The 24190-nt window shown below is 38.5% G+C and overlaps 1 protein-coding gene across 2 annotated transcripts in view; it reads right to left on the bottom strand.

The window, feature by feature from the left end:
- The window catches only part of LOC115216737, a 53966-nt gene extending 50941 nt beyond the window's left edge, over positions 1-3025 (bottom strand). The window contains exon 1 of one of the 2 annotated variants that reach the window (XM_029786284.2): positions 2633-3025. The gene's annotated coding sequence lies outside the window, so the exon portion shown is untranslated. The remainder of the gene's footprint in view (positions 1-2632) is intronic. The other variant, XM_029786286.2, reaches the window with a different exon arrangement.
- Positions 3026-24190: the final 21165 nt, after the last annotated feature.

Raw genomic sequence — 24190 nt, 5'->3', positions numbered from 1 at the left:
ATGTATGTATGTATGTGTGTATGAATGTTCCTGCCTCCTTATGCAAACATACAGATATACATGTGTCTGTGTGTGTGTGTCTGTGTGTGTGTGTCTGTGTGTGCGTGTCTGTGTGTGCGTGTGTGTGTATGCGTGTGTGCGCGCGCCTTTTGAATGCGGGTGCACGTGCGTATGTTTTGTATGTCTGAATTATGTTAATTATACGTACGTACATGTGCGCAGATGTGGTGAGTTTGTAAGCGTGAATGTGAACGTATGCAGCTGTGTATGTGTGTGTGTGTGTGAGTGTGTTTGTGTATGTGTGTGTCTGTGCGTGTGTGTTTGCATATTTGTAGCCAGTGCTTCTTTTGCAATTCACTGAAAATATTTCCTGCAATCGATTTCGTTGTTCTCTCTCAAGCATCTAGTTGCTGCTATCAGAGTTTTATTATTAGAGGTATTTTTGGAGGGAAACGTATGAATGTCACTACATCGTATCGCTGTCATATCGTTCCGATAAGCTTTCCCGATTTATACGTACATTGGATAATTTTTTACGGATAACCATTGCGATGGACCCCAAAGCGAAGAAGGGAACAAATACTATCCATAAGACCAATTGCTTATATATATATATATATATATATATATATATATATACCAATTAAGGACTGAACACGAAAAGTGGACAGTCAACATGCTAGATATAGACGTCAAATCGCCATTCTCCACAAAAGATTATGTTCTCAGATCAAACTCAGCACAAAAATAGCACATATATATATATATGTAGTATGTGTGTACACTTACACGCATGCATATATGTATATATATATATATATATATATATATATATATAATATATATATATATATATATATATAAAATAAAAAGACCGTCAAAAGACTACAGACGGCTTGTGTTATATGGTTAAAGAATATATTTAATTCGTCATGTTAGAACGTTTCTCTAACATTTTTCTAGCATGACGAATTAAATATATTCTTTAACCATGTAATACAAGTCTTCTGTAGATTTTTTTCATTCCATTTCGGTTTTTGGTTAACCGATATATATACATAAAATAGATACACGTACATACACCCAGACACATATTTATATGTATATATATATATATATATATATATATATATATATATATATATATATATATACGTGTGAGTGTTGTGTGTGTGTGTGTACATAAATACTCATTATGTAAGAACGTACCAATGGATAATAAATTTTCCCGAGAAAAATATATTTATTAAACAAACGGCATATGGTTTCTTTTTCTCTCTCCCCTCTCTCTTTCATATTATCCCTCTCCTCCCTCTCTCTGTATACATATTTATACACAAATTAACATATATACATACACACGCACACACACACACACACACACACCACACACACACATATATATATATATATATATATATACTTTATTTTAAGCAGCAGAAAATTCAACAAAATCTGTTACTCTGAGTTTCTCGTTGCCGTTCATCAGACAGTTTTTGCTAGAATCTAGCAAAAACTGTCTGATGAACGGCAACGAGAACTCAGAGTAACAGATTTTGTTGAATTTTCTGCTGCTTAAAATAAAGCATATTACTCTACCACTGGTATTTGAGTACTCTTTTTTCCACCTTGTTTCACATTTATGTGTTTACTCCGGTATATATATATATATATATATATATATATATATATGGGAATATTCCTTGTATTGTTTGTCTTGTACACTGTTTTTTCGTTGTTAAAAAAAGTCCGTTTCCATGTATATATACATATAGATGTAGGTATGTACATATGTATGCATATTTTTATTTATTAAATTGTTATTATATATATATATATATATATATATATTATATATATATATATATATATATATATATATATATATATATTATATATGTACATAGATAGATACATACATACATACATAGAGAGAGAGTGATAAATAGATAGATATTCTCTCTCTCTCTCTCTCTCTCTCTCTCTCTCTATATATATATATATATATATATATATATATACATAAAGTTAATAATCCAAACAAGAAAACAAAAAAACACAACAACGGGAGGACGTGGAACAAATAAAGTATTATTGGACGCTCAGGAAAGAAAGGAAGAAGGATATATATATATATATATATATATATACATGCATGTACACAGACCCAAATTTATAAATATACATACACACAAATTTATACATGTTTCATAATCTGTGTGGTGTCTGCGTGTGTGTTGTGTGGGTGGATACACTCACGCAGACACACACACACACCACACACACACACACACACACACCTGATTCTAGATTTTAAGGGACACAGAAATGTAGCGTTTACAGTTACCTACCTACCAACATACATACATACATAAATACATACATACATACATACATACATACATAGATAGAGGCAGACAAACATACAGAGAAAAAGACAATCAGACAGGCAGCAGACACAGAGAAAGATAGACACTCAATACAGAAAGATAGACACTCAGGCATAATAGACGCAGAAACCTATAATTCTTTTTTTTTTTTTATTGTTACACTCCAACAACACAGATAACGTATATTAGAATTTCTTGTATGGAATGTGAATAATAATAATATGAAAATGAGAATGGCTTACCGAAAAAATTTGGTTCAGTTTCATAGAATATATTTCTGTACGTGTGTGTGTGTGTGTGCGTGCGTGTGTGTGTGTATGTGTGTGTGTGTGTTGTGTGTGTGTGTGTGTGTATGTCTGCGTGTGTGTGTGTGTGTGCGTGTTTGTGAGTGAGTGAGTGTATATATATATATAGGGTCTCTCACTGATTTTCTCGTAGCTTTGTCTTGTTTCTCATCCAGTGGTATTTAATTCCGAAAACAAGATATGATGATGGTGTCTCGGTGAGGGTATATTAGCTTCTCTTGTCATCCTCCGCTTGCAGCTTCAGTTATATGACTAAGCCGGTTATTAGAGAGGCTGGGGGGGGGGAGGAGGAAAGCAATCGTACTGCTAGTTTTTGGTGTTGATGGTGTGATTGGCGGTGGAGGTGACGGTGGTGGTGGTGGTGGTGGTGGCGGTGGTGGTGGTGGTGGCGGTGGTGGCGTGGTGGTGGTGGTGGCGGTGGTGGTGGTGGTGGTGGTGGCGGTGGTGGTGGTGGTGGCGGTGGTGGCGGTGGTGGTGGTGGTGGTGGTGGATATAGTAGTGGCAGTGCAATATCAGCAGCTAAAATTGTAGGAAAGTAGCAGTAAGCGTATTGGTTGTAGTATCGGTGGGAGGAGAAAATGAACATAACAGCTGCTACTTTTGGTTCCAGTGGCGGCGGAGGCATCGGCGGAGGCGGCGGCGATTGTGGTGGTGGAGGCGGAGGTGGAGGGGGAGATGAAGGTGGTGGGTGTGGTGGTGGTGGTGGTGGTGGTGGTGGTGGTAAGAATCTTAAGGATGTAGTTGTTTTACCCTAAGGCAGCTCTAGTCGTGTAGACTTAGGATCCATGAGCTGGCAAAAACGTTACCACGCCGAGCGAGATACTTGGCGGTATTTCGTCTGCGTTACGTTCTGAGTTCAAATTCCGTCGAGGTCGACTTTGCCTTTCATTTTTTCGGGATCGATAAATTAAGTACCAGTTACGCAATGGGGTCGATATAATCGGCTTAATCCGTTTGTCTGTCCTTGTTTGTCCCCTCTGTGTTTAGCCCCTTGTGGGTAGTAAAGAAGTAGGTATTTCGTCTGCCGTTACGTTCTGAGTTCAAATTCCGCCGAGGTCAACTTTGCTTTCATCCTTTCGGGGTCGATAAATTAAGTACCAGTTACGCACTGGGACGATATAATCGGCTTAATCCGTTTGTCAGTCCTTGTTTGTCCCCTCTGTGTTTGGCCCCTTGTGGGTAGTAAAGAAATAGGTATTTCGTCCGCCGCTACGTTCTGAGTTCAAATTCCGCCGAGGTCGACTTTGCCTTTCATCCTTTCGGGGTCGATAAATTGAGTACCAGTTACGCACTGGGGTCGATGTAATCGGCTCAATCCGTTTGTCTGTCCTTGTTTGTCCCCTCTGTGTTTAGCCCCTTGTGGGTAGTAAAGAAATAGGTATTTCGTCTGCCGTTACGTTCTGAGTTCAAATTCCGCCGAGGTCAACTTTGCTTTCATCCTTTCGGGGTCGATAAATTAAGTACCAGTTACGCACTGGGGTCGATATAATCGGCTTAATCTGTTTGTCTGTCCTTGTTTGTCCCCTCTGTGTTTAGCCCCTTGTCGGTTGTAAAGAAATAGGTATTTCGTCCGCCGCTACGTTCTGAGTTCAAATTCCACCGAGGTCAACTTTGCTTTCATCCTTTCGGGGTCGATAAATTAAGTACCAGTTACGCACTGGGGTCGATATAATCGGCTTAATCTGTTTGTCTGTCCTTGTTTGTCCCCTCTGTGTTTAGCCCCTTGTGGGTAGTAAAGAAATAGGTATTTCGTCCGCCGCTACGTTCTGAGTTCAAATTCCGCCGAGGTCGACTTTGCCTTTCATCCTTTCGGGGTCGATAAATTAAGTACCAGTTTCGCACTGGGTTCGATGTAATCGGCTCAATCCGTATGTCTGTCCTTGTTTGTCCCCTCTGTGTTTACCCCCTTGTGGGTAGTAAAGAAATAGGTATTTCGTCCGCCGCTACCTTCTGACTTCAAATTCCACCGAGGTCAACTTTGCTTTCATCCTTTCGGGGTCGATAAATTAAGTACCAGTTACGCACTGGGGCGATATAATCGGCTTAATCCGTTTGTCTGTCCTTGTTTGTCCCCTCTGTGTTAAGCCCCTTGTGGATAGTAAAGAAATAGGTATTTCGTCCGCCGCTACGTTCTGAGTTCAAATTCCACCGAGGTCAACTTTGGCTTTCATCCTTTCGGGGTCGATAAATTAAGTACCAGTTACGCACTGGGGACGATATAATCGGCTTAATCTGTTTGTCTGTCCTTGTTTGTCCCCTCTGTGTTTAGCCCCTTGTGGGTAGTAAAGAAATAGGTATCCCAGTCGTGCTCTTTCCATCGTGTTTCTCTCCTCGCGAGGGAATCTTGGTGTTACATTACACCACATTATCCATTGCATTTTATGTGCGTGTTCTCTGTGAGTGTTTGTGTATGCTTGTAAGGAGAGACTCAGCAGCAGTTACTAGCAGATTGAGAGTCATAGTGAAAACTGATAAATGGAATGTAGCAGGAAGGCACAAAGCAGGTCATCTCTCTATGTCTCCATTGCCCTGTTTTTGTTCTCAACTTTGATCCTCCATAAGCCCAAAATTTTATTTTGGCATTTTTGGGAGCAACTGTCTTCGAAGACTCATATTGTCGTTGAATGCTCGAAATGAGAAGCAGAAAGACAGCTGACTACTGATGAAGGGTCGTTCTCCGTGTTACTTGTCCTGTTTTCCATTTTCTCTCTCTCGCTGTTAACATATGTACTTCATGTTGTTTACACAGTTGGTGACGTCCTGTACTCATATATGCATGTGTGTGTGTGTGTGTGTGTGTGTGTGTGTGTGTGTGTGTGTGTTGTGTGTGTGTGTGTTTGTGGCCTAGTGGATAGCGTGTGCGACTCATGATCATGAAGTTGTGTTTTCGATTCCTTATAAACTAGCAGATTCTAGGTGATGCAATACCACACAAATTTTTAGGAATATTTTCATAACTTTTCCTATTCTATCTAAAATTCAGCAAATAAATTGAATACAATTCTATCTATTTTATATCTGATAAATATCTAGGAAAATAATATTTGATACTGCTTTTATTCTGTTTAGAATGATAAGAGTATTGCCTGAATTTAATTCGAGGGTCCAGTGGACCCATAGGGTAATTAATGTATAAAGTGAAATTTTCTAGCTTTTATAAACATACGGAAAATTTCCCATTTGACAAATAAAAGAGAGTCAAGAAAAAATAAGAGTTACGAGAAATCATCAGAGTCAAATAATAAAAACAGTAGGAAAAAGCAACTGAAAAACTGAAATAGGTCCATTGGTAGACAGAAGGTTAAGCGAGTGTCTTCTACCATTGCCCCGGGCCGATCAAAGCACTCCGAGTGGATTTGTTTGGCGGAAACTGAAAGAAGCCCGTATATGTACTGGGATCAATTTGTTCGACTAAAGCCTTCGAAGCGGTGCCTCAACATGACCGCAGTCCGATGCCTTAACACTTGAATATTCAAGTTGGCCTTGTCAAACCCAAATATATTGACCTGTCTTACGTTCAAACTGGCCAGATCAGGCTTCTCACAGCTACCCTACAATGACATTCTAAAAGAAACAATCACATCATTGAAATCTGAAAGTTAATGTATGATAATGTATGATAATGTATGATAAATCCAAAATAATGTGAATGAATAAGCATCATATCTGACAGAGTAATCTGAACACGAAAGGATTGAAGAAATAAAACATAAAAGATATCCTTATTGTCATTTTGATATCTGATAAGGAAGAGTAAAAATATGCTTCAGGAAACGAGGACTAATAAGACCGAAATATGTCCAGAGTTGTCTTTTCGAAGATCAGTCTCTAAACGCATTGCATATCGTCATTTCATTTTTAATGAATTCAAATTTCATAGTTGTTTTCTTTGCGTTTCTTCAGAATTGTCGACAACGTTAATGATATTTCCTTCTTCACTACAAGCGTGATTTTAATTCATTAATCAAATGAATTAATTTAATATTTTCATGTGTTTCTCTACATTTATGTGTAGCAATTATGATTTATCACCGGTTTGAATATGATGTGCAGCTGCACCAGAAGGATCACCGCCAGCACTGTCTACACCAACACTATCAGCATCATTAGTATTGCACTGCTACTACTACTACCACCACCACCACCAACAACAACAACAACAACAACACAACTACCACCACCACCACCACCACAACCACAACCACCACCAATATCACCACCAACACCACCATTACCACCAACACTACCACGATCATCATCATAGCCACCAGCATGTTCAACACCCACACCACGATCATCATTGCTACCATTATCACCAGCAGCAGCAGCAGCAGAAAGCATCACCACCACCACCACCACTGCTACTACCGCTACTATCATCACCACCCGACCAGCACAATGACGACGACCCCTTCCTCACTACTACTACTACTACTACTACTACTACTACTACTACTACTACTACTACTACTACTACTATAGACACATTCGGTATCAGATCTCCCGTCTGTTCTCATTGCAGTCTCAGAGACCCCCATCCTTTCTTTGACTAAGAAAAAAAAAAAAAGAAGAAATCTTACAAAGATGTATGTTAGTCCCGCCCTACTCAGTTTCATGTCTGAAACCACATTTGCCTCCCTCTTCACATCTTGTGGCCTTTTCACCAACATAGTTGAAAATTTGCTCTTAAAATCCACCACAATACGTGTGTGTATATCACAATAGTTTGTTTAGTCGTGGTGAACCCTGATAGAGGGAGTGCCGTGATTAACAGTGTTTCTTTTATTTATTTTTCTTTCTTTTTTTTTTTTTTACTGACACAATAGTAAAGGACTACATATTTGAACACTTCTTTTCTATAAGTCGGTTTGATGCAGATTTGGCTGCTATTCTGACAGATTGAGTAACCGCACAAAAAACTCCCACGCTGGCTCATAGAAAAAAAGAGGAACACACGCACAAACAGAAAGACAAAAAACAAAATATAACCTATGTTGTATCAGTTTTATAATTCGGAGATGAGGGAAAACATGAACGGTTTCTGTAAACGCTTTCACATGAATAAAACCATTGTTGTTGGTGTTAAGTTGAAGCTTCTCCAGATCTATGCCTGGATAGAGAATATAATTGGGAAAGGAAACAGTGAGTTAGGTGTTTCAGACAGGCGCAGAGGGAGTAACAGAATCATTAGAACTTTGGTTTTAAATAGTGTATTTTTACTAGCGTTGTCAATTTTATATTTTTTTATTGCCCACAGGGGTTTAAACATAGAGGGGACAAACAGGGACAGACAAAGGGATTAAGTCGATTATATCGATTCCAGTGCGTGACTGGTACTTATTTAATCGATCCCGAAAGGATGAAAGGCAAAGTCGACCTCGGCGGAATTTGAACTCAGAACGTAGCGGCAGACGAAATACCTATTTCTTTATTACCCACAAGGGGCTAAACATAGAGGGGACAAACAAGAACAGACAAACGGATTAAGTCGATTACATCGACCCCAGTGCGTAACTGGTACTTAATTTATCGACCCCGAAAGGATGAAAGGCAAAGTCGACCACAATTGTTTGATTGGTGCAGAGCTTCAGCTATGATGTAGACTGCCGAGTGAATTGATATCTGTGAATGTAGGTAAAATGGAAATGGAAGAAAAAGACACATAATGGAGTGGAAAATAATGTATGGGGGGAGATTGTCGGAGATATGAGCAACGGTTTGGATAAGCAACGAACATTGGTGTAAATGCTAAAATCAAATATAAAAGTTTGAAGTGTTAATCTGGACAGCACAACACAAATCACTTAGACTAAATTAACCGAAATGACATATCAGTAAGAACATCAATAATGCGCGCATTACCAACTGGAAACTGGAAACCCTAAGAAAGTAGCTAACTTATGGAGATATATTCTCAAAACAAAAAAATTATCAGAAATATAAATAGAACGCTTAAAAGGAAAAAAATACTTCAGGAAAACGTAGATTGTAACCGCAGAGCAATGCCAAATAATATCCTAAGCACTGAGACTGTAAAACACGAGGACAAACGTAAGATACAGAAACTACCGACCAATAACTCGCCTTCCACTGGCATGGAAGTTGCTAACAGGTGTTATCACACACATGTGAGTGAGAACACTTTGAGATATTTTTGGTATCTAACATTGCGAGCGCTGCTTCTGATTGGTCAATCCATGGTGATGACCCGAGGTCACGGTGACGGCACTACTTTTGTCATTCATAAGTTACAACTAAACTTTCACGAGCAGGTAGAATGTAGCCATGTAATTAAACAAACATACTATCTTTTTTATACCAGATATCACTTAAAGTCATATACACATAAAATATAAACATTTCTGGTCGTAATTCAAATTTTTGTTGCCAAAAAAATCACAACATATATCGTCTGCTCGTCGATACTCTAGCAGTGCAGGTAGATCTATCAACAAGATGGCTACTGTTGTCGATATCAAGGTGAATGATTTTGTTAAGATTGATGGTAATGATGGGGAAGAGTGTTATCCGTTGTTCAACCTCTTGGAACATACAGAATGTTCAATGTGAAGATCAATACTGGCCAAGTTCGACATGTTGCTGGATACAGGTTAACAAAGGTACCTGAAACAGTGTCATCGACGAGTGGATTGTCATCGAACCCTACATTTAACATCCCTGATGAGGTGTACAATGATCTTCTTCGTGACGATTTCTTTGATGATAGCCATAATGAACTTGAATTTCAACCGAGGTATGATCATTCTGGAATAGATAAATTCGTTCAAGGTAATCAAAATAAAAACACTCTTCGGAAAACAAGCTATGATGTTAAACGATTGTTTGCTTTCATGGCGACAAATGGCGACACGCGTCCAATTGAATCTATCGACAAAAGCGAACTTTGTGACATTCTGTGTACTTTCTTTATCTCGTTACGAAAGCCGGACGGTAGCAACTATGAACCTTCATCTTTGAGGGGAATGTTATCCAGTATTGAAAGATATCTGAAGTCAAAACACTACTCGACGTCACTATTCTCGTGACTATTCGTGAAACTACATGACGTACTAAAAACAAAGCAAAAGCTGTTGAAAAGTGAAGGAATGGGAAACCTACCTCGACGCGCGGAATCTCTCTCCGACGACGATATCAACAAGCTATGGGAATGTGACCAGCTCGGTCCGAACACACCTGCATCCATCCTCAACACGCTATGGTGGAACAACACCGTTCACTTTGGTATCCGGAGTGTCAAACCTCACAACGACATGCGATGGGGCGACGTTTCTTTGCATGTTGACAATGAAGGCAAGGAATTCCTTCAGTTTAGGGAGCGACAGTCCAAAACTTGTCAAGGTGATAATCTCGACCATGCACGTAACATCTACCCAAAAGCATGGGCGACGAATGATGAGCGTTGTCCAGTTAACCTGTACAAGCGTTTTGCTGATCTGAGACCATCAGATTATTCATCGCCGGATTCACCATTTTATTTGGCCACCAACTGCAAAGATTCCTCCCATTCTCATCCCTGGTTTAAATGTCAACCGGTCGGTGTCAACAAACTAGGTACAATTATGAAAAGGATGGCTAAATCAGCTGGTTTGGACAATCGAAGATTCACGAACCATTCAGCACGCAAATACCTTGTGCAGAAGCTCGCTGACCAGAACATTCCTCCAACTGAAATCATGCAGATATCTGGACATCGTAATGTGCAAAGCATCAATAGTTACAGCAATATTTCCATGGATCGTCATCGTGCCATCAGTAACATCCTTAGTAGCAACAATGACCAGTCTGGTTCGCTTGTACTTCCGTCAAACACATCAGCAGCGAGTGCAAGTGAACTCCCCTCCACCGTCAACGTTACGTCGAGTCAATCTCGGAACGCTGTCACTTGCTTTGGTTCATTGCTCTCCATTTTCTCGGCTCCAATATATGGGGGAACAATCAATGTGAACTTCTTTGGTTCAGATGCAAAGCGACCTCGTCTCACAGATAATGAGGACTGTTAAGTTTTACTGGACTATTGTACTCTACTCTGACTGACATTGCTACTCGAAAACAGGTTTGAGTATTATTAAAGTTGTTGAAGATTCAATCTGTGTTATGTATTTCTTGAACGTGAACTTGAATGTTAACAAAATGTTAAACAGTCATCAGTTATCAGTCATTTCACCTGAAAACTTAGCGCTATGAAGTCGGACTATCTTCCTGCGGCATGACATCTTTTACAGTTACACATTGTGACGTCACTGACGTGAAATCAAGCTGTATTCATGCGCGCTTCAACACGATGTGAAGAATTTAATTATTAGATTAATAAAATATGGTCGTTTATTCGTGTGTAATAAATAAAATACCAAACTCATTCCCTATGGATACCGTATTTATTAAAACTCGTGGCTTGTAAACGTATCTAACGAGCGAAAGCGAGTTAGATACGTTTACAAGCCACTCGTTGTAATAAATACGGTATCCATAGGGAACTCGTTTGGTATTCTCTATTTATTGCAAACGATATTTATAATCCTGAGGAGGGTGACCTGCTACCAAAAGATCAGAAAGGATAAAGAAAATGTCCCAAAGAGACGAACAACCTATTATATATAGATCAGCAAATCCTCCGAAATGTAAAAATCAAGAAGAAAATATTAGCAACGGCGTGGACTGATTACCAAAAGGCATATGAGTGTGTGCCGCACTCATGGATCCTAGAATTCCTCAGTATATTTGGGATAGCTGAGAATGTTGTCCAGCTCTAACAAAATATTATGCCAAAATGGAGACCTATACTAACATCTGGTCAAGATAAGTTATGTGTAATCAGCATAAGTAGGGGAATATTCCAAGGTGATACACTCTCACTGCTGCTATTTGTGGTTGCTCTTACCCCTCTTACACTGATCTTGGGAGAGGTTAAATCATACTACAAATTTAGCATGATACAAATGGATGACCTATAATTATTTGCTAAAAGTGAGAAAGCTTTAGATTCACTGGTTCAGACTGTTAGAGTTGTGAGTAATGAATTGTTATGGAGTTTGGGATAGATAAATGTACGTTGCTAGCGATAAAGAGAGGTAGAAAGTGCAAGTCAGAAAGGATTAAACTCCCTAATGAGTGATTGATTCGAGTAATGAATGAGGATGACTGTTACAATTACCAAGGTGTATTGGAGGCAAGTAGAATCTTCTGTCAGGAAATGAAAGAGAGGGTGAGAAACGAATATTTCAGGAGAGTAAAATGGGTGCTAAGCTCAAAACTGAATGGAGGAAAAAGAATCTCTCTAGTGAACACATAGGCAGTCTGTCTAATGCGATATCCTGCTGCTTTCTTGAACTAGTCTAAGGAAGAGCTAAGAGAAAAAGATTGTAAAACCAGGAAAACGATGTGCATGTACAGATTACCACATCCTAGAGACAGTGTCGATAGATTATACTTACCATAGAAGGAGGTGGGAGGAGGCTAATACCAATAGAAAACTGTGTAGAGATGGCAAAACGCGGTATCGAAGCAACTCAGAAAGATTGATTTTACCTGCCTGAGGAGAGGAGAAAGAAGCCGTGGAGACCACAACGAAATACAAAAAAAGAAGCAAACAGGAGCGGGAAAGAAATATCTGGAGAAAAGAACTACACGGTCACCATCTCAGACAAACGCTGGATGTCGCAGCAGAGGAGTCTTGGTTATGGCTGAAGAATGGAGACCTTACGAAAGAAACGGAAGAACTCATAATAACCGCACAAAGCCTGGCAAAAATAGACAAATCCGCGAAAAATGCGAAGTGTATGGCTTGTAATAAGAAAGGGAAATTCATTTGGCACAGAAAAAATATAGACGCAGACACGACTGTGTGACCAAGATATTGCAACGGGTCATATTATGGCAAAGAGGATTTAAAGTAGAAAGAAAATACTACCAACATCAACCGAAAAGTGAAATAGAAAACGACCAGTGTAAGGTTTTATATGATTTTAATGATCAGACTGACTGCGAAATTCAATCAAGGCGATCAGATATTATGATTCTTACAAGGGGAAAAAGAGTGCACCATCTTAGATGTGACTATATCTACAGGCATCAATGTAATGGTCAAAGGACAGAAAATAGGAAAACATCATAATTTGACGAGGAAATACGACGACTGAGGAGGGTTTCAAAAAGTAATCTCAGTTGTGATAGGTGCCGTATGTACCGTTACCAACAGATTTAACAGTTTCTTTAATGAGACTGGTGTAATTATGAGAGCTGCATTAATTCAGAAATATGATCTATTGAGAACAGTAAGGATTGTAAGAAAGGTCCCCGATATCTAAAGAAAGTGTTTGTGATCCGATATCAAGAATGTCATACGTCCGTGAATAATAATAATAATAATAATATAATGATGATGATATAATAATAATAATAATAATATAATAATAATAATAATAATAATATAATAATAATAATAATAATAATAATAATAATAATAATAATAACGCAACACATATAAACATGCGTGGAACATCACGATCATCTCCGACCCCAAACACCATGTACAAAGGAACTACGAAGAAATTAAATGCCACCGATACTATTCAACCCAAGAATAACAATCGAGCGGTACGTACATTAAACTTACAACAAAAAATGTACGAAAAACTACACGTGCGAAATAATGTGACAACAGAAATAAACGGACCGGTACCCTACGAAAATGACGACCGTCAAAATAATGGGCCGGACGTTGTACCTCATGTCCTGCAAATAAAACCCAAAAGACGTAAATGGACACGTGAGGAATACATTTCTATCTTACACGCATACTTCACAGCAGTACTCTACCCAAAAAATGAAAATACAACACATACATATAAAATATAGAAGGAAAATAATAGAGATATATACTTGGATACAGCAATGAACCCTAATCAATTAGCTAACGTACGAAGATACATTCTCAACACAAAAAAAATATCAGAAATAGAAATAGAACACCTAAAAGAAAACATACACCAGGAAAATGTAGATAGAAGCCACACAACAATGCCCAATAATATAAACACTGAAACTGTAAAACACGAAGACAAACGCAACATTCCCAACAAACACGATGTAAACAACGAAGGGGAGCCTAATGATTATGATAATATAAAAAATAAAATAATCAAAGAACTGAAAACCACAGAGCTCAAAATGGACCACCGACCATACCTCCCAAGAATCAAAATAAACAAAATAACAACACCTATTATAAACAGCATAAACCTAGCCGTCACTGAACTGATAGCCACTGAATAAAAAAAAAAGTGATATCACTGAGCTAAATAACCTAATATACGCAGCAGCCACTGCAGCCACAAAAGAAGCTGGATACTCACCCAAACCCGCCCAAACAAGGAGTACCACCACCAAACAACCCTGTGGATAAATAACATCCAAAACAAAATAAAGACAATTAGAAAAGACCTGTCGATTCTTAATGAAATCAGCAAACAATCAACGCTACTGAGCAACAAAAAGAGAACAAAAATACTCCGCAAATATAACATCACAGAGAAAGATTTGCCTGAAATAAAAGAAAAGCTGAAGCAAGATATCCTTGCCAAAGCACAAAGGATCCGCCGGTACAAGAAACGCCAACGCTTCTTTGAAGAAAACAAAAAGTTCAACTCCAACCCCAAAAAGTTCTACCAAGAACTGGGGAAAAATAAAATAGAAGTCACTGCAGCACCAACGGCAGAAGAATTGGAAGAATTCTGGGGAGAAATATGGTCGGCGAACGAACCACCAAAAAAAGGAGTATCAGAATAACAAACTCGGCATCTGAACAACTTTGGACCCCCATAACAACTGAAGAGGTCACCCAGGCACTGCAAAGACTAAGCAACTGGAAGGCACCTGGGCATGACAAGATCCCCAACTTCTGGTTGAAATATCTAACAGGAATGCACAAAAAGCTGGCTGAAAACTTTAACAACGTACTAGCAGAGCCAGAGACAATGCCTGAATGGCTCACGAAGGGGAAAACCATCTTAATTCCCAAATCAAATGAAACAGAAAAACCAGAAAACTACAGACCAATAACCTGCCCTACTATGTTCAAGGCATTTACTGCAGTGATATCACAAAGGCTGAACAAGCCTGGACGAAAACAAACTGTTCCCAGAAGAGCAGAAAGGATGCCGCAAAGGCTCATATCGCTGTAAAGATCAACTAATGATTAATAAAGCCATAACTGAAGACAGCCACAGAAAGAAGAAAGGCCTCAGTATGGCCTGGATTGACTACAAAAAGGCGTTTGATAGCATCCCCCACACATGGATCCTCGAAACACTAGCCATTAACAAAGTAGCACCAACAATCATAAAATTCATAGAGCACTCTATGAATAAATGGCAAACAGTCCTACACCTCCAAACAAAAGAGGGACTCATGAAAACCAAAGACATCCTCATTAGAAGAAGAATATTCCAGGGAGACACGCTCTCTCCACTCCTTTTCTGCTTGGCACTGTCACCTCTATCTGATATGCTAAATAGAACTGGATGCGGATATAAATGTTACGGCAAAATGATCAGCCACCTTTTATATATGGATGACCTAAAACTATACGCTGCAAATGACAAACAGCTGGAAACACTATTAAAGACAGTTCATGGATTTACCAAAGAAATAGATATGAAATTTGGATTAGAAAAATGCGCCAAAGTAACCCTGAAAAGAGGAAACTAGTTAAGAGTAACAACATCACACTAGATAAAACCAATGAAATAAAAGAATTAGACCAAAGCCAAACTTACAAATACTTAGGAATCCATGAACTAGATAAGACACAACACACACAAATGAAAGAGAAAATAAAAAAAGAATATTATAGACGAGTTAGATCAATACTAAACACAGAGCTCAATGCTAAAAACAAGATAATAGGTATCAACACTTTAGCTGTCCCAGTTATAAGTTACAGCTACAATATCCTTAACTAGACACGAAATGAACTGACCAAAATAGATAGGAAAGCAAGAAAAATAATGACAGGATCTAGGATGCATCACCCAAAATCTGACATAGAAAGACTATATATACAACGTATAGAAGGTGGTAGAGGCCTTATACAGCTGGAAAACTACTATAAAATAACCACCATAGGACTGCAAAAATATCTACTTCAGAAGGAAGGAAAACTGATCCAGATAGCGGCAAAACACGAGCAAAATAAAAAACTGTTCTCAGTATTTAAGGAAGCTGACAAATACAAACAAGAAATCATACCACCTAATAAACATGAAGAAGAAGAAGAAGAAGAAGAAGAAGATGAAGAAACAACAAAAGCTATAAAACAAATGAAATCCAAACTAAAAATAGAACAGCAACGAACCATGATAAAACGATGGCAAGAAAAGCCCCTTCATGGTAAATACTGGACTAAACTAAACGCAAAAGAAATAGACAAAGAAAAATCCCAGCAATGGTTGAGAAGCTCAGGACTCAAAGCAGAAACAGAGGGATTTTTAATTGCAGCACAAGACCAAAGCCTGCCCACCAGAAATTACCAAAAACATGTAATGAAAAGAAATATTACAAGTAACTGCAGAATATGGTCACAGAAAACGAGAAAGCAACCATACTCTGGGATATGCCGATACACACAGATAGAGAAATTAAGGCCAACAGACCAGATATAGTTGTCAGAGATCATGAAGAAAAAAAATGCTTTCTAATTGATGTATCAATACCGGCTGATGACAACGTGTCTCTAAAAGAAATGGAGAAACTCTCAAAATACAAAGACCTGGAAATAGAGGTAACTAGAATGTGGAATCTGAAAACAGAAACAATTCCTATCATAGTAGGTGCATTAGGCATGATAAAAAAATATTCAGACAAATACATAACAAAAACACCAGGACTTACAAACACATATAACATACAGAAAATTGCACCACTAGGCACTGCACACATCCTACGCAGAACACTTTCCATACAATAACATCAGAGCATCACAACAAATCACAGCACATACCCAAGGCACACAGAGCTGTGCTCGGTAATGAAGTGAAAGCACGCTATAAAAATAAAACTACTGAATAATAATAATAATAATAAAAGTGCCCTAGGTATGATAGGAAATGGATGTCAGAAACATCTAGTAATATCCCAGGAGAACCATGTCTCAGAGAAATCCAAAAGATTATTATACTCACAAGTACTTCCTACTTCCTTAGAAAAACCCTATCAATTTAAATGTCTGTGTTGTGTTACATGCAGATATTTCTCTACTGCCACTGCCACTTCTCCTCCTCAAGCTTTTAGTCATACTGTAACATCGCCCTAAGACGCTGGGTGTGTCTCGGCGAGTGACTGTAAAAAACATGCAGACTAAAAAGTAAATAATAATAATGATGATAATAATAATAATAATAATAATAATAATAATAATAATAATAATAATAATAATAATATATAATAATAACAACAACAACAACAACAAAAACAACAACCACAACAACAACAATAATGATAATAATAATAATGATAACTATCCATAAAGATCTGAACATATGGATAGAGGAAATAGGTAAAAAGCCCAGTTTAGTAGAGCTGCAGAAAACAGAGTTATTAGGGACAGCTAGGATACTTGGGAGAGTTCTTGGCATCCAAAACTACTTGTTATAACCCTATTTTAGGATTCTTTTCTTTTCCAACAGTCTAATCTGTTGAGTGAATAATAATAATAATAATAATAATAACAACAACAACAACAACAGCAACAACAATAATAATAACAACAACAACAACAATAATAACAATAATAATAATAATAAATTCCCTGGTGTAGTACCAGGTAGTGGCTCTCATGTCTTCTGATCTTTACTGATTGAAAGTGTTATCATGTACATTGTTTTGTCTTGGTATAAAAGATGGGCTACAGCAAATATTCTACTCAATACCGCAGACTTGCTTGCCAGTTGCTTGACCATAACCAGTTGAGCATGTCTATTGATGGCTGACGATGTGTGCATCTCTGCTCATGAGCAGAAGTAGTGGGGGAGCATCGTAGCCATGTGTTGAAAGGAATTCTTTGGAATTTGAACAATTCACCTCTGCAAACATGGGCGTTTCATTCAATATCCTTAAGCAATCCTTATTCAAGAACTTTTTGAGCTGGATGAGCTTTTCGACCTGAAGAAAATTCTAACTTGGCCCCCACCTGCAAGGTCACGAGCTGCTTATCTTGATATAAGATCACGATGTCGCGCACATATGGTTGTGATGCATGTGCCTAGTGTACACTCATCAGACGAGTAGTCTGATGCGCTTCATATATTTGTACTCTAGTGTCACTTTGATAGCATGCATTGCTCTCTCACATACTACTACTACTACTACTACTACTACTACTACTACTACTACTACTACTACTACTACTATAGAATACCAGATCCGTCCTACACGCGATAACAGCTGTTCGACAAAGCTCAATGAGACGAGCTACGGAAAATCCGGCTTGACAAACGGCGACCACACTTTTTCACCGTGAAGAAAATGTTGGAGATGTAACCTCAACGTGCGTCTGCGCATCATTAACCACGGCACACCCAGTCCTCCACTCAGCGACTGTTGACAGCAGATGGACTGTCAGACGAGCGGATCACGTTCCTTCCACAGAGAATGGAAAAGCAACCTCTCCAGCTTGGTCAGCCATAAAACAGGGCAAGTGACGACGGTCAGGCAGTAATAATAATAATAATAATAATAATAATAATAATAATAATAATAATAATAATAATAATCCTTCCTATTATAGACACAAACCCTGATTTTTTGGAAGGGGTAAGGTGATTATACCTCCCCCACTGCGAAACTGGTACTTATTTCATCGACTGCCAAAAGATGAAAGGCAAAGTCAACTTCAGCGGAATTTGAACTCAAAACGTAAAGACAGACGAAATGCCGCTAAGCATTTTGCCCGACATGCAAACCATTCTGCCAGATCAATAAGGCCTGAAATCTTGGGGAAAGAAGCTAGTCGATTACATCGACCGTAGTACATGACTGGTAGTTTATTTTATGTATGTCTATGATGGGCTTCCATACGGTTTCCATCTACCAAATGGAATGTTTTGAAATATATCAGATATTGCCAGTTTTCTATACTTTTTAAGAAATGCTGAAGTTCCAAACTCAATTATATCAAAATTGCACAAGCCAAATAAAAGTTCCGGAGTTAAAATGGTAAAACCATTTAGTAAAATAAAGTTACCATATTCAATCTAAGAAATATTACACGAATTTGACCGGATGAAAATAATCCGCTAATTAAATATTCTTTTATTAGAATAAAACTAGAAGTGAATAAAGAGGGAGAGAGCGGAAATTCTTGAGAGATATTTCTAAAGCTATACACTTTTGCAGGTGTGGTATAAATTTAAGGATCAATAATTATTGATTTTGTTTCCTCTACTACATTTCAAGCTCAGCCATGTTTTGTTCTAGTCGGTTTACCCCATTGACATTTAGTAAACAGCTCAAGTTGTTTGGATATTGGATGGCAAAATTAGACTTTCTGTACTTTAATCATATCTTCCGTCTTTATGTATGACACTAATATTCTAAATATATATCAGTGTAGCCACTGTTACAGTCCACTGCTCCATTGTTTCATATACAAGAAAAAGCAGCTGCTAAATCTCCCTCAAATAACACCTTACAGTCTTTATAAATGCGAGATAACTGAAGAATATATATTATTTCTTAAAATGATGACAGCGTTGTCATACATGAAATATGTCAGTTGAACGATTATTGCAACAGTATGGGGACAGTTTATAGGTCACGAATCTGCATAATCAAAAAGGAGGTCTAAAAGGTAAGAACTTCTGTAGGAAAATACAAGAAACACCGAGTAGGAAAATTAGTCAAGACAGCCGACACATTTATCTATGAATCTGTTGGTATCATTAATCTTAACTAATTTATACATATTAGCAGACGTTATTGCCAAATCTTGGCCTCATAGTCTTAGAGGGTACACATGCATACATACATACACACACACACCACACACACACACACACATACAATGATTTGTTTATAGTGATTGAATGTATGTACATTCGCTCACTCCCTCCATCAAACAGAGTTGCCTGAACAGGTGTACGGTGTATCACACGTCAAGTGTCGAAGCGATTGCAGAGCAACGTGAGATGAAGTGTTTTGCTCAAGAACACAACGCATCACCCGGTTTTGGAATTGAAACCACGACCTCTCGATTCCGAACCACTAAGCCACGCGCCCTCTTATCATACACATATACATGTATACACACACACACGCACACACACATATTTGTTTGACAGTCTTTGTGAAAATTAATACAGTTTTTAAGTATCAAGTGGATATATATACATACACACACGCACGCACGCACGCACACGCACACACACACATGTGTGTATACAGGCTGCGAGGGGTATTTGAGGACATTTCGTTTTTAGCTCATTACACCTTCAAATTATTTAATGTAGCATTGTTTTTTTCCAGATTACCCTAACTCAAGAAACGAAAAGACATGCAGTCATAGTTACTATACTTGCAAACTACAGTGATTTAGAAATTAGCAACTTTCTAAATGTTGCAAGATCATTTGTACACGAAGTTCGGTTGGAATTGGAGGCATGTGATGGTATTGTTTCACCTGTATCAAAGAGAAAAAGACATTCACAACGCCCAGACACTAAAAGGACACCGGAATTTATATATGTTCAAAACATTATTGATGAAAACCCCAGAAGATCAATGAGGTCCATTGGTAAGGAACTTCGGGTATCAGATTGGACTAAAGCTGTGGTACATCGTGACATTCAATACAAGTCCTATGTGATGAGGAAGGGCAAATTCTTGTCTGCAAAGACACAGGAAACCCATCTCATCCGTTCAAAACGGTTACTTAACAAAGTGAAAAACCCTCATGAACAAAGCATGCTTTGGTGTTTCTCTGACGAAAAAAACTTTGACCAGGTTCAAAAGTCTAACAGAAGGAATGACAGATGTTTAAGTGCAGACCTTTCTGAAGTACCCATGAGTGATGCACACGACATTTCCAGCAACTGCGATGGTTTTAGGAGTGGTGAGTAGCGAAGGTCATGTGATGCCTCCCCACTTTTTCTAGAGGGTCTTAGAATTAATGCTGCTGGATACATTGAGGTACTGGAAACTGCTATCAAGCCCTGGATTGATGAAGTATGCAATGGAAGGCCATAATTGTTTCAACAAGACTCAGTACATTCTTACAAAGCCCTAAACACCCAAGAATGGTCGTCAGACAATTTTTACGATTATATAACACCCAATATGTGGCCACCAAACTCACCAGATTTGAACCCCATAGATTACTAAATGTGGAGCGCTGATGAGATGGAGACTAATCGTCATCCTCATAATACTGTAGCTTCACTGAAGGCCGCCATTGTCCGAAATGAATAAGGACCGTATAGTCTCAGCATGCTAGCGGTTTCGATCCCGTATTAAAGCAGTCATCGAAGCCGAATGCGGTTTCATAGAGTAATTTGCTTAAAAAATAATTATCAGGACTAATTGCACAAATGTTTAGTCAAATACATATTAATTTATGCTGAAGTATAGTTGTTTCATTGTATACCAAAACTGCCCTCAAATACCCTTCGCACCCTGTATATATATATTTTTGTATCAGGAGAGAGTCAGTCTCTTTTAGTGCCTTATTATTTAACACACTCACCGGTTCGATTTCCATTAACTACCTAGATAACCCCGATCGTAGTAGATTCTACCTCACCAGGTCACGGAGAGGAAGACCACCCGCCATTACCTCGACAGGGATGAAAAGCACCGCAGAGCGCTGGAGTGGATGGACCACACCCACCCAGGACCCCGAGAACAACAGTCAGGGGAAAAGAATGACTGTACATGCAATAGGGGCTAGCGTAAAAACCACCTTGAAGAACCACCTAGAAAAGTTTAACAGGAAACTATACATACAGGTTCAAGGTGCAGCCATTGATGTCGGTGTGGCTGGAGACGTGGCCGGCTTCTTCATGTCTGGTGAGACAGAAAACTTAAGCAATCCTTAGCGGAACAATCCACAACTGTTTTGCTTTACTGTAGGTATGTAGATAACATTATTATTCTAGTTAGGACAAACTCTAGTAACTGTAATGTAGAAACCGAGAGGAGCATAAATGGAGATCATCCAGTACGTAGTATCAAGGTATCAAGGTAACTATCGATTACCCCACAACACACCCTAACATTAGACTCGCTGTCCTTGATACTGAACTTTGGTTAGAGACTGTGAACACAGAGTGCAGTTCCTCCACTCCTATTACATGAGACCCATAGCTTCTAAATATGTTGTTCACAAGGACTCAGCTTTGTTACATAAAAGGAACATCAACTTATTGATAGCAGACTCAGGAACATAGTGGGAACAACGTGTTCCCACTATGCAAACCCTATGAAACAAAGAAACATGTACGGAACTTCATGCACTGCATGCAATTCTCTGGATATGATCAGAAAGATAGGGTTCGCATATACAGGGAAGCTAGAAAGAAGTTAGATAGCATTATATGTAATGAAACCAATGGTACCTGTCCTAGATATAGAAGTAAATACTGGAATAGGATACAAAGAGTTTGGGACAAAGCAAACATGATGAACACGTTGTACAAGACCGACAAATATCAAGGAGCGGTGTTTGTAGAGGCCACAACCCATGGAGAATTAGCCCGAAGATTTAGGAAAGCTCTGAAGGAGGCCTAACTCAACATTAAGATCGTTGAAAAGTCAGGGAGCTCCATCAGATCACAACTACGTAGGACGTACCCCTTTGAGAATACTACATGCACCAATGACAACTGCATGGTATGTAAGATTAATCCTGGCATTAACTGTAAAATTAGAAATGTAGTTTACAGCATAAGGTGCATAGAGGGTGCTTGTAAAGACAACATGATATAAATAGGTGAGACAACTAGAAGCATTGCGGAAAGACTAAATGAACATTTGAGACAATATGACGACAAGAAAACAGTCCTCCATACTCTACCAAGAGGCCAAAGACCAATACGGAGGCATACTGGGCCAACTTCACATCCGTATTTTATCCAAGCACCCGAAGGACCAAACACTCTTACAGACAGAGGAGTACGTCCTCATAAACGAAACATCCCTTGTACTTAATAGGAAATATGTAGAAGGTAGACATATCTCAATACTCACAATATATATATACACAGGTAGAGTTGTTAGAAGGCTGTTATGTAGACACTCACACACACACACACACATACACACATACAAAGACGCACACATACATACAAACATACAAACACCAAGCTTGAATATACAGAATACATACATACAAATGTACACACAAGCATGCATATATATATATATATACCGTATTTGACGGCATATTATACGCACTGGCATATTAGACGCACTGGCATATTAGACGCACCCTCATTTCAGCAGGTCAAATTCAGGAAAAAAAGTTTGAAGTGTATTTAAGCATATATTGTTGAAAGCAGTCTAGCAGCACATTACAAAAGCAGAAAACATTGCTGTATAAAAGCAAGCATACAAATTACAATAGCCGTGAGGGTATTGCCATAGCCGTGAGGGTGCTTGTACTGTTATAGTGTGTTTTGTTATGATCATAAACTTTGTTGTACCAAGATATCCAACCTACCTCCGTATATACACGAACTCGCAACGATCATGTAGTTTTACTCCTCACCGTCAGATGGCATCAAGTTAGGGTTCCGATCAGCTGATATTAGTAAACGTGTATCATGGATCGCAGCCTAATAATTTACGGTAGATTGCTTTGATTTTTTTTTACGATAATTCGTATTTTAAAGTAATAATACTGGTAATAATAATAATAATAATAATAATAATAATAATAATAATAATAATAATAATAATAATAAATGCCCTGATGCAGTACCAGGCAGTGGCTCTCATGGCTTCTGATCTTAACTGATTGGAAGTGTTATCATGTACATTGTTTTGTCTTGGTATAAAAGATGGGCTACACCAAATATTCTGCTCAATACCACAGATTTGCTTGTCAGTTGTTTGACCTTAACCAGTTGAGCATGTCCCTTAGTGGCTGACGATATGTGCATCTCTGATCACGAGCAGAAGTAGTGGGGGAGCATCATAGCCATGTGTTGAGAGGAATTCTTTGGGGTTTGAATAATTCACCTCTGGAAACATGGGTGGTTCTTTCAACATCCTTAAACAATCCTTATTCAGGGACCTTTTGAGCGGGATGGGCTACTCAACCTGAAGAAAATTCTAACTGGGCCCCACCTGCAAGGTCATGTGCTGTTTATCTTGATATGAGATCACCATGTCGCGCACATATGGTTGTGATGCATGTGCCTGGTGTACCCTTATCAGACGTGTAGTCATGATGGGTATATTGGGCTTCGTATATTTTACCCCAGT

Source organism: Octopus sinensis, linkage group LG10 (genome assembly GCF_006345805.1).
Source record: "Octopus sinensis linkage group LG10, ASM634580v1, whole genome shotgun sequence".
Classification (NCBI taxonomy): domain Eukaryota; kingdom Metazoa; phylum Mollusca; class Cephalopoda; order Octopoda; family Octopodidae; genus Octopus; species Octopus sinensis.
Note: the sequence above shows the minus strand (reverse complement) of the source record. Positions and strands in the feature narration are given on the sequence as shown.